Below are 10,815 nucleotides of genomic sequence, written 5' to 3'. Positions count from 1 at the left end.
TCTATACTACAAAGCCATAGTTGTTGCTTATTTATCTTATGCAAGTAACAACCATTGACAAAGCCAATAACCCTGGCTTGTTGTAGGTGTAATGCTATATGTTGTACTGTATATCTGGGTGCAAGGACAGAAGCAGCAAAATGTCAGTCAGGTGGCACACTATGCTAAACACAGATTTTCAGTGTCTGTGTTTTTAAGCCACGCCCTTAATTACACCAGCCATGCCCCTTTGAGAGTGCCCCCCTACTTGCCCCCACCAACCCCACCCCGTTTTTTCATCCCACTTAAAGCCCTGCCCACACATGTAAACATTTTAGAAGGCGAAAGTGGGAGATTAAAAAAAATTCCCCCTTCGACGTTTAATGAAGCAGAGGCAATGTCTGCGGAGACAGACGCAACAGAGCCACATTTTGCTTTAAAAATCGGGAGTCTCCCGTCTGAAATGGCATGTGTGACTACTTGCATTTTAGAAGTGCACTTTAAGGGGAAAGTGTCCTTTGTGACCCAGATTAACGGTAATCATTTTACCCACTTTGGGAGGATGAAAGGTTGAGTGGACCCACAATGGGATCCGACGTAGATATCTTCCCAGGATACATTACTCATAACATGAGCCACAATTAAACAGGCCTTAAAATGATAATACTGGCGAGTGTAGGTTTCTTGGCGTGCCTCTCAAAGCCTCCGCCGGTCGGATAAGAGGAAACGATGTGCAGCCGTTCCCCATGATCGTCTCATGGGCGTAGCTTCCATTAGGGCAATAGGTTCTGTTACTGGGGTCCAGCGGCCTGGGGAGTCAGTTAACCCCGATGATCCCCTTAATTCAAAGTTTAAACAACGTCAGGCCCTTACACCAGGGTCTTTGACGCCACTAAATAGTCAACGCCCTTCTGTGTCTCCGTATCGCCCGGCCATGCTTGGCACATGCATGCCTCGTTTTGTCTCCGCCAGGTTTGTGTACATTGCGGGTTCAGCTGTATCTTAGCAACCAGTAGCACGCGCAGCGTTGAAGGCATACGGTGTACAAACTGCGGCCCTGCGCGCCCCGTTCCCGTGATACACAGTGAGTAAAGTTCACCTCAGAAGACCGTGTTAACTAATAACTACTGCTTCTTTGGAGCAATCGTAAAGATTATTGAGCGAGCACTAGAGAAAGGACACAGCCATAGTTTGCAGGAGGTTTGTGTGGATCTGTTGGCCGCAGGGTTGTTGTCATGTGTTTGAGAGTTTGTACTTCAGTGTGTAATGTCGTAACCTGCCTGGCGGACTGCACAGTGAATGCCTGAGACGGCTGACAACCCCCCCTCCATCTCCCGTTGGAATGTACCCGAGCTGCATGCTGGACGGGTCCTACCACGGCAGAGAGGGAGCGCGGATGGAGGCCCGTTCGATCTAAGGGACCTGAGCTCCCCCCAGGACTCTGCTTGGGCTGTTTCCTTAGAGCAGAGGCGCAGAACATAGCCAGCATTGGCAAAATCAGTAGGTCTCGCGACCCTTAAGACCCTTTGGCTTTGCCAACAGTTTTAGCAATATGCTACTTTATTTTGACTGCATATTTTGCGTAAGTAAAGAGACTGGATTTAGAGAACCCCCTTTACTTTAGTACAATTTTGTAGAGTAATTGGAGTTGACTTTACTAAGTATTGGCAAAGAAGTCTCAGCTCTAAAAGGATGAGCTATTGGCTTTTCCAATAGGTGTTTGGTGCATGTGTGCGGTCGCCTGAAGGTATCCGGTGAGATTTGGCTGTGGGAGGGTGTTAATATTGGGGCACGACTGAGAGCTCTGGAGCGGAGGCTGAAGGCACTGGAAGTCAATGGGCCATACCACTGTTGAGATTACATGTTCATCCACTCCGTGGCCTCTCTCTAGTGCACACATAGTGATGTTCACATATGTACCCTTTGTAATTACCAGTTCTAATTATTTACAACAAAATCATTGCTTTACTTATGTATATCAAACTACCTTACAAGCACTCACAAAGCAAATAGGTCTGTCTTGTTTCAGGCATATGTTTGTAGGTGTGTGATATGTCTGGATGCAAGAGCAGAAAACTCACAAAAAGGCACCTAAATGCTGGTCAGGTGGCATGCTATGTAAAGCACAGGATTGTAGTTCACATGTTTTAAGCCATGCCTTTAATTACTTAGGCTGTGCCTCTTTTAGAGCCAACAAAGGGCCTGAGCTCTTGAACTGTTACACGCCAGATCGCGATTTCAGGTCCCAAGGCACTTGGTGCCATCGCAGCCCTTTAGAAGTGGAGATGCAGTGTTTGTTCCCCTGCCAAGTTGATCCAAAAGCTGTGCAGGTCATTTGCTCCTTGATGAAGCAGATCCACCGCCTCTGGCAGTCAAGTGCAGAAGGAGAAACACGGGAGAGAGATAGCAACGTGGAGATTGGGGGGGTCGAAGCAATATGGGGGGGCAGAATCACAGTGGGGATGAGTGGTGGAGGCAATGGGGGGGCAGGGGGAAGCAACACCAAGGGTGGTACAAAAGCAACATGGAGCGCTAGTGGTGAAAGCAGCAGTAAGTGCATTGAGAGGGCCGTAAATTAACAGGGAGAGAGAGCAGCATAGAGAAGGAGAGGAAAAGTAAACATGTAAAAGCAACTGCAGTGGGTGAGGGAGAAGCACACGGGAGAGAGTGCAGCAAAGAGTGCGAAGGGGGAAGAGAAGCACACTAGGGAGACAGCTTCAAAACTAATGCACTCTTGTGGAATGCTTAAAAATATTAAAAAGAGTAGCACCTGAAAAATGAGGAGTTGAAGGACAAAAGTAATAAGTCCATGCTTCAGCGGAGGAACAAACGCAAGAAAAGGAAGGAAAGCCAGCACAAGCTAATCAATAAGAAGCAAGCAAATGAGAGTGACAATGAAGCCATCCATTGGTAAGCAAAAGATGGATTTTGAGCCCACTGTCAGCTATCAATACATCCCACATTAGACAGTGCATGCACTGTCTAGTAGGGGAGACCTAAAAAGCTGTCCTGAAGAGATTCTTGCATAGTTTGACCACTGGTTTCCAGCCTCCATGTCCGACATTTACCTTAATTTCTGGCAGGTAAACTTCTTTTTAAAAAGTGTGCATTACTTTGCAAATATGGAGGTACCAACATTTATATAGACAAAATGTGAACATTTACAATATATTAAAACACTGATTCCCTACAAACTATCCCTATTGAGGAAAATAAATCGACATAGCGGTCTGAAACTTTCCTGACCTAAAACAATTTAACCTTGTCCCCAGCCCTCTTGGTGTAAAAGCCCTCATCCTTTACTTAATACCCAAACCTCACCAGACATAACAGTCCTTCCCCCTTACTCAACACCCCCACCCCCTTTTTGAGGAAAATTCACTGTATTGTGTATTCCCTGTAAATTCCGACCTAACTGTTACTGGGCCAACTGTGAGTTGTTGGACATGGCTGCAAAATTCTACCACTTTTTTCCATTTCGCAAAAATAGCTAAACTCCCTACTAAATCCTGAAGATGTTGTCCCTAAGGACCTTTTACACATGTGAACCATTCTTTAGATGTTTTGTCGTGGGAGCCTCCCAGGCTTGAACCTTAGTGTGTCAAAATACAGGAAAATGAGTAGGATAAAATACCACAACTCAAAGTTAAATAGAACAACAGGCAGGCATGCAGAACGGGTGGATAGGCAGACTGGCAGAAGACCACGGAGCACAGAGAGCAGGAATATTAAAGCTAAACCTTCTGCCTTCAGACACCCAGATGTGGAGTGTACACAGTGGAAACAGTTAGCGGACATATGCAGTGCATAAATGAAAGTGCAATGAGGAGGTGCTGAATGGGACAAGCAAAATCATTTTGACCCAAGGGGTTTCCTTGTGAAAACAGGAGAAGGTCACAGATGGGGAGATGGCTGTGAGATGTTGAGATTGTCAGGTGCAAGGCAAGCTGGGATGGAGGACAAAGGAATGCCATTAGAGGAGGAATACGTTCTCGGCACAGATATAAAATATATTGAATTTGTTGTCTATGACACTGTCTTTTGGATACTACATCAGATTTGCTCCAAAACCTTTCTTTTCATGGTGGACCTCGCCATGCATTTCCCATTGACCTCACTCATTTGTATCTTGAAAAGGTCTACTCCAGGGTTTTCCCTGCATATTCTGCTGGGCGTCCTTCCGTATGTGTTGTCATCATTCTGCCACATATACTTATGCCCATACTGTAGTATGGCTACAGTCACTGTCCCAGCTGGTCCCAGTCTGCCCTGTACTACTTGAGTTCCGAGGCTTTAACAGTTCCTAAGTTGACTGGGCATACCAACTGCACCATCAAGACCTGCCCCTTCAATGCCTGGGCCACATATTCACTCTTTTAAGCCCGCCCCCTTTATGCTCTTAAGGCCCTTAGGATGAGTAGAAGGCCAGTATCTGTGTTTGTAGAGTGTTAAAATAAGTAACCCTTTGATCCAGATCTCAGTACGACGAATAAACCTTATAAAATATGCATGTCATCACTTAGAAGAAAGGGACATATTAAACAGAAGCCATCCTGGGTTTTTGCAAAATGAATGAAGTCAAACTAATCTGGGTAAGCAGATGTGGTGAACTGTGTTAGCATTGTACAGCATTTGATACTACAACACATAATAAACCTCGATTTGTTCACATGGGCACCTCTAGGTCAAAAAAGCTTCCTAAGACATATGGTGTCGTCAGGGTTCTATACTGTCTCCTGTCATCTTCATCCTATATATTGGAACCACCTAGTGCTCTTCTCACACATAACAGCATCAAGATTCACCAATATTCCAATGATACACAATTCTACTCTAAATTCTCATCTGCTCAGACATCCAACACCTTAATCACTGCTTACACATCCCCCAGACCTGGATGGCCTGCGCCAAACAGAATTCCTAATTATTTGCCAAGAAAAACAAACAAGATATAGGACAAACCTGGCTCGATGGCATGAACCTTGATGGCTTCGACCCTCAACTCTCACTGAATGCCAATCACCTGGCTCCACCTGGACACCAACCTCTCCTTCAAGGAACACATTTAGTTAACAAAAGACAGCCTGATACCAGCTCTCTCTTGTAATGAAAGTCAAGAAAATGATTTCATAACTGCTGTTAAAGCCCTTGTACTCTTGCCTAGGGATGATGGCAATGCCCTACTACTCCCTGACCCCCTGGACTCCACAGGTACCCCTTAGGAGCATCTTTCGTGGTAAAGCACGTCTCATCCAGGGTCTAAAGAAATGTGATCACATCACCCCTACCTTGATGGAACTCCATTGGTTTCCCCTACCAGCCAGCAACATCTTCAAAACCAGCTGTCTCATTTACAAAGCCATTACAACCAGCACCCCTGCTTATCTTGCAGGCAAGCTCACCATTTTTAGTGGTTCTTGGTACCCCTGAACTAAAGACACCATCAGACTGCAGACTAAAAAGTGTAAAAAAGAAGAAAAAAGACAGCAGGCTTTATCCATCTGTGCTCACAAGAACTGGAACAACATCCCTGTATCCACCAGGGCCACCCCAATGCTGCTCCAATTTAGAATAGAGATGAAGACTCACCTCTTCAAAGAATACCACATCACAATACATTAGCTCTCCAAATCGGTTTCCTGTGATATTACTCTCAGACTTTAATCTTGCCTTTGACCACATACAGTGCTCAGCTGCCTTTTGGCTGACTGTGTACTTTTGAAATACCATATACATACATAGATAGGTACACTGGCATAAACCGAGCAATGCATCTTGAAACAGGTGATTGCTCATAGGACCCAGAGAGGGATCAGCCTCCTGAGCACATTCATAAAAGGAACTGGTGAGATGGGTTGTGTGGCTGTGCCTCACTATTGAAGAGGCTTGAGGCTTGCAGCAAGATATTAGTAATGGGGGATCATTGTCTGCAGAAATCTGTAGAGGGATAACACTTTAAACAACAAGAACTTTTGATGGACAAAAAGCACAATGGATAAACCATCATCATCATCGAGGTTATTTATGGATTCAACTTGAAATGCATACAAACAAAAAATATCATATACAATTAATAAACAAGTTCATAATACATCACCATTACAACAGATAACAATTACATATTGCAAATAGTTAAAAGTTAAATGTTCAGAGAAAACTTTTATATATTTACTGGAAGATCAGTGTACTGTAGTCCAGTATGCAAACACAAACTGCAAGCGAATAGGCCAAGAGCGATTAATGACATTTTGTTTAGCATATATGCGTAGAGCAGTCTCGATGGAATAACATAATTTCACAGCAACGAAAACAGAAAGCCAAAAGGGGAGAGGAGTTGGCCTACCGGCTAGGGCGGTCGACCTCGAATCTGGGGAACCGGGTTCGAGTCTCGGCAATGATGCTGAACATCCTGTGATTCTGGACAAATCTGCCTGTGCCTAACAATAATGAATGTGTCCTCATGTAACGCAACTGGTGCTATGTAAAGAGCTCTGATACCCGATGCCAGGTCAAGTTCTCGCTATATATAAAAAAAAAATCTTCTCTCATTCCAAAGTAACAGGCAACATAACAAGAACTACACCATAGAGTTTAAGTGGAATCACTGGAGAAGTAAAACATGAATACAATTTTTGAATGCCCCTATTCCTCAGCAGTTTTCCACAGGGGAGAACACCCACTCAAAACTTAGGACAGAAGGTTTGTGGTAGGTGCATCACATCTAAGAATGGTTCAAGCTCCCTGGTTAGATTGTTGGAAATATAAAATCATACATACGAACAGTTCAGATTTAGGCGGAGACTTCTGATTTTTAAATCCAAAAATGTCTTTATTTTAGCCGTCTCCACCTAAAATTGCCTCTGTATCAATGTTAGCCAATGAGGAAAATACATTCCCCTCTTTCCTGTTGAAAATCTTGTCATGTTTATAAAATATATGGATTTGAATTGATGTGTTCCTGGTGACTCTATCCACATAGGCCAAATATTTCTATTGAGGATCACGACTGACTCTTTGACAGATGAATCAAGGCAAAGCCATAAATCCTTGCGACCAGAGCATCACATAAGTAAAGTATTTTATGTGGCTAAATCAGGGATGGGTCATAGTGTGAAGTAATACTCCATAATACTACCTTACATACTACAATATACATTCAGAGATCGTTGGCAGAAGAGTTACACCTCCGCGTCACCTATGTTTTCTCCCTTGAAATACCCTCCCAGTGGCGGAGATTTCCACACATGTAAGTATCGGATTTAATAGTAAATGTGGGAGGGACAAAGGTGAAAGGTGTGAAAATGATTAATAATTTCTACAATATATGTGAGGTTAAGAGAAAAATAAGGAGAAATGTAGGAAGGGACATGCTAACATTGAACATACATGCACATCTAATTCTACTGCAATCTTAATAGTGAAAAAGTAGGCACAAAAGTGCTCTAGCCAGCCTTGAAGTAGTTAAAAGCATGACATACAGCCAACCACTGGTCCTGCAACACACACCCCTAGAAAGCTATGGAAGTAGGCTATGAAGCTAACACTCAATTTATAAAAATGCAAACTTATCTAAAATAATTATAAATATGTGTATATATATCAATTTTAAGCAGTATTAAACCTAAGGAAAAAGATCATTTCTAACCAAGTTTGGTACAGATTGAATAATGATAAAAATGCTAGTGCATGTGAGTGATTTTAGTTCCAAAGGATTGATAAAAAATAATATTGAAAAGGTGATCAACATATTTAAATTCATTTACAATTTGATACAAAGTTAATTTAAGGAGGTAGTGTGTTGTATCTTCTTCTTTAAGTGTTCTTAGGTTAATATTAATTGTCTAAAGTTATTTTATATCCATATTTTACATTTACTTATTTTTATTTTATTTTTTGAATTGATAAACTTTATTGAATTTCTGTATATTTCCTATAGAGAGATCTCTGCCCTAGTGCCGGAGAGCTCCACAAACAGGTGAAAACTTACCAATAGTAACTTAACAACTTTACACTAGTAAATTCAGTCGTAGGAGTCTCCATCGCCTAATTTGATGGGATGACGTCTCTAAAGTCTATATCTAGGTGTAAATCTCCACTCGTAAATTGGGACTAGCAAACAAGTGGATGTTTACACCTAAGTGTAGGAGCACATCTACATGTATATATGCAAAATTACCTTTCTGAATCAGGCCCAAATTTTCTATGTATGGCTCCACCTGGGTTTGATCACAAGAAATCCAATATAAAAGAAGTATTAGGCGACTTTGTTTAACTGTACGTTTTATATCTAATTCAGGATGAAGTTATAGGTTTGGCGCCCCAAATGGTAAAGCTAAAAAAGCGTTTCAAGAAACTGTCCTCAAAAGACGCAAAACAGTTCATATTCACCTGGCCCTGCATCTCTGGGTTTTGATGACAAACAGGCACAGAAGAATGAAAAAGTGCTGTTTAACAAAAGACCTTACTTCCCACAGTCCTGTCTTTGAGTGGGTGATTGGACTGTCAGCCGTGTCCATCCCTATGCCACACATTGCATGTAGCAGCAGCTGAGGTACTTCCTCTCTGGTTGGCCATCATGAGGGAAGAAAGAGAGGACTTTCTCCCAGACTACTTAAGTATTCTCTGGTCCCAGTGGTGACCATCAGGTACCCAGCCCATCTTCAGGAACATGTGTTTTCAATGGTCCCCTGCGGGAACAAGAACATCTGAAGTCCCTTTACGGGTGTATAAACTCAGATAATCTTGGAAAGTCATGATGAAACACCAAACCAACTGACTTCACATGCCTATATGGGACAGGCAGCTGCTCATCCTTTCCATGCACATGGCCAGTCTTTTCAGAAGCCTAGCTTTCAAAGGAACCTTTACAAAGGCAGAGTCTCAGTACTATGATTCACTCAGGAGATGGCCCTCAAGGGGCGGTCTCTGGATCAGTCAATGGAATCAGAGGGCACAGCATGATTCTTATTACATTTGGAAGTCCCAGAGACTTAAACCCAGTGTATGATGAAAGGCGTCATCCTCAACCCCATGATTGAAACCCAACATATGAGAAGGAGTGATGCTATGGCCACATTAATTTACATTTTCACTCAAGACCTTTCCTTTGTGAACCTTCGAAAGCATGTGTTAAGCGTCTGGGTTGTTACCTTAAAGCTCTACATAATTACAGTGAAGCACTACAGACTTGCACTATAGACAGAAATGAAGATATTTCTTTTTGAAAGCCCAATTAAATTATTAGGTCTTCATAGCCCATAATCAATTTATTAAAGGTCCCATCTGCATCAGGTACCGTTAGGGAGATACTGGGCTGAGTTAGATAGGAGTCCTACTTGCTCAGCCTACACACAGGCTCTTACATTTTGTAATTAGCCTGGAATAGTCCAACTGGCTATTAGTAGAAAAGCAAAATGGGCAGAGTCCTTTCAATTTGTGATAGCTGTCTGTAAATATTACCTGAATATTCACATTTTATTTCCATTTTAGTTTAGATGTTTTGGGGCAAATTCCCAAAGGGAAGTAAAGGTATGTAAAAGAGTATTACAGGAGTTCTATTTTACATGCTTAAAAATGCCTCTGTAAATAATATGCTGTTTATATAAATCTGAAAATTTAGTATTCATGTCTTATTAACTGTCTAAATCATGGTACAGCAGTCTAATTTAGTTGCCATACCACTTCAGATGTTCTCATGTACTGTGTTTTGATGATATGAATGGCATGACTGGCCTCAAATTGGTGATAGGTATTTATGTGCATGTGCAGAATGCAAAACCAGCTGAGCGGAGCGCTGAACAGGTTCTAAAGCAAAGATACAGTCAGTGTGTGACTGGAGGGGCAGCTGGTCTCTAAGTCAAAATAGGACAAATATCACATCATAAATAAATAAATAGTCACAGTAAGAATACCCTGGAAGTACACTGTAACAGCAACAAACCAAGGGGGGATTTGGTTCGAATATTTGCATATGAAATCCACAGTGTGTAACTGTTCACATTAGTTTAGTTTAGTTTAGTTTTTAAATTTATAATGCGCGGCAGCTACCCAAAAAGGGTTTGCCGGCGCAGCAGCAGGTCAAGGTGTGATAGACAGAAAGCCTTCTATTTATCGAACAGCCAGGTGTTTAGCGACTTGCGGAATTTAATATAGTTTGTTTCATTTCGAAGAGCTGTAGGAAGAGAATTCCAAAGTGAGGGGCCCAAGTGTGAGAAAGATTTGCCGCCCATCCGGGCTAATTTGAATTTGGGGACAACAAATTTTGCTTGGGTGGCAGATCGAAGGTTGCGGGAAGGAATATAAGGTTTGGCCAGGGCAAGCAGGTAGCTGGGAGCATTTCGGGTTTTAATTTTGTGCATATAATTGAGTGCCTTGAATTTTATTCGACTCTCGATCTTCAGCCAATGTAATTTGCGTCGATAAGTTGAGGTGGGATGGTCTTAGGGACCCCACATAGAAGTCTAATAGCGGCATTTTGGGCCATCTGCAGTCTGTGAATTACTGATTTGTTTGATCCCACATAGAGCACATTGCCGTAGTCAAGCCTTGATGTAACTAATCAGTATTTAATAATATTTCTTTAGAAATTTTAGACCTTCTTATTGCCGAAGCAATTTTTTTAAAACAGAGAATCACAATACACAAAAAAAGTTCATAATAGTAACACCACACCGATTATTCACTCGCAACTAACATGCTGATCTCACATACCAAACACTCTTGTCCACTCATACGTTCACGCAGGCTATTTTGATCAGGAAATGAACACAAAAAAACAACGTATTTTACACTCTTTTCTGTTTAGACCACAGAAGAAGGACATTCAAAAAGACATAT

The 10,815-nt window shown here is 42.1% G+C and overlaps 1 protein-coding gene across 1 annotated transcript in view; it reads left to right on the top strand.

Moving 5' to 3' along the window:
- Window positions 1-997: 997 nt before the first annotated feature.
- LOC146860526 (uncharacterized) overlaps window positions 998-10,815 on the top strand; it is a 53,134-nt gene continuing 43,316 nt past the window's right edge. Inside the window, exon 1 of the mRNA XM_085646354.1 lies at window positions 998-1,063. The gene's annotated coding sequence lies outside the window, so the exon portion shown is untranslated. The remainder of the gene's footprint in view (window positions 1,064-10,815) is intronic.

The sequence above is a fragment of the Triturus cristatus genome, chromosome 3_1 (genome assembly GCF_964204655.1).
Source record: "Triturus cristatus chromosome 3_1, aTriCri1.1, whole genome shotgun sequence".
NCBI classification, from domain to species: Eukaryota; Metazoa; Chordata; class Amphibia; order Caudata; family Salamandridae; genus Triturus; species Triturus cristatus.
This window is presented reverse-complemented; position numbering and strand designations above follow the sequence as displayed.